Source organism: Canis aureus, unplaced genomic scaffold, assembly GCF_053574225.1.
Source record: "Canis aureus isolate CA01 unplaced genomic scaffold, VMU_Caureus_v.1.0 ptg000346l_RagTag, whole genome shotgun sequence".
NCBI lineage: Eukaryota > Metazoa > Chordata > Mammalia > Carnivora > Canidae > Canis > Canis aureus.
The window spans coordinates 49,381-51,313 of NW_027554570.1; the positions used below are offsets into that span (position 1 = coordinate 49,381).

A 1,933-nucleotide genomic window follows, 5' to 3' on the forward strand; every position below is an offset into this window, starting at 1 on the left:
TAAGTGCATACAATACTCACAAGCTTTATTTAAATTGTATACAAATGTATTGCTACTCTAGTTAACTTAACACAACAGTCTTACACGCATTCGATCTCGTGGTCTATCTATAGATAGCATCCCCTTTTTTTTTCCTCTCATATTTACTATGTATTTTATTTATTATACACACTACAATTTCAGTATAAGTTAATGTAGCTTAATTAATAAAGCAAGGCACTGAAAATGCCAAGATGAGTCGCACGACTCCATAAACACAAAGGTTTGGTCCTAGCCTTCCTATTAGTTCTTAGTAGACTTACACATGCAAGTCTCCACGCCCCAGTGAGAATGCCCTTAAAATCAGCAGTGATCTAAAGGAGCAGGTATCAAGCCACTCTTAAGTAGCTCATAACACCTTGCTAAGCCACACCCCCACGGGATACAGCAGTGATAAAAATTAAGCCATAAACGAAAGTTTGACTAAGCCATACTAAAAAGGGTTGGTAAATTTCGTGCCAGCCACCGCGGTCATACGATTAACCCAAACTAATAGGCCCACGGCGTAAAGCGTGTTTAAGATACCTTTGCACTAAAGTTAAAACTTAACTAAGCCGTAAAAAGCTACAGTTACCATAAAATAGACCACGAAAGTGACTTTATAATAATCTGACTACACGATAGCTAAGACCCAAACTGGGATTAGATACCCCACTATGCTTAGCCCTAAACATAGATAATTTTACAACAAAATAATTCGCCAGAGGACTACTAGCAATAGCTTAAAACTCAAAGGACTTGGCGGTGCTTTATATCCCTCTAGAGGAGCCTGTTCTATAATCGATAAACCCCGATAAACCTCACCACCCTTTGCTAATTCAGTCTATATACCGCCATCTTCAGCAAACCCTCAAAAGGTAGAATAGTAAGCACAATCATTTTACATAAAAAAGTTAGGTCAAGGTGTAACTTATGGGGTGGGAAGAAATGGGCTACATTTTCTACCCAAGAACATTCCACGAACGTTTTTATGAAATTAAAAACTGAAGGAGGATTTAGTAGTAAATTAAGAATAGAGAGCTTAATTGAATAGGGCCATGAAGCACGCACACACCGCCCGTCACCCTCCTCAAGTAATAAGACACAACCATAACCATATTAACTTAACTAAGACACAAGAGGAGACAAGTCGTAACAAGGTAAGCATACCGGAAGGTGTGCTTGGATTAATCAAAGTGTAGCTTAACTAAAGCGTCTGGCCTACACCCAGAAGATTTCATTACTTATGGACCACTTTGAACAAAAGCTAGCCCAACTAACCCCAAACTTAAGTATCACAGACATATAAAGTAAAACATTTAGTTAAATAATAAAAGTATAGGAGATAGAAATTTTAATTGGAGCGATAGAGATAGTACCGTAAGGGAATGATGAAAGACATCTTAACAGTATTAAACAGCAAAGATTACCCCTTTTACCTTTTGCATAATGAACTAGCCAGAAACGACTTAACAAAGAGAACTTAAGCTAAGCTCCCCGAAACCAGACGAGCTACCCATAAACAATCTAAAAGGATCAACTCATCTATGTAGCAAAATAGTGAGAAGATTTGTGGGTAGAGGTGAAAAGCCTAACGAGCCTGGTGATAGCTGGTTGCCCACAAACAGAATTTTAGTTCAACTTTAAATTTACCTAAAAAAAAACAAAATTTTAATGTAAATTTAAAATATAGTCTAAGAAGGTACAGCTTCTTAGAATCAGGATACAACCTTTATTAGAGAGTATATACTAACATCACCATAGTTGGCTTAAAAGCAGCCACCAATTGAGAAAGCGTTCCAGCTCAACAAACAATATAACTTAATCCCAATCATATTACATCAACTCCTAATTATACCTCCTGGGCCATTCTATTTAAATATAGAAGCAACAATGCTAGTATGAGTAACAAGAA

General features: G+C 37.0%; 1 pseudogene; it reads left to right on the top strand.

Annotated features, from left to right (window-relative positions):
- The first annotated feature begins 257 nt into the window (after nt 1–257).
- On the top strand, nt 258–1,211 carry LOC144310023 (18S ribosomal RNA; annotated as a pseudogene).
- Nucleotides 1,212–1,933: the final 722 nt, after the last annotated feature.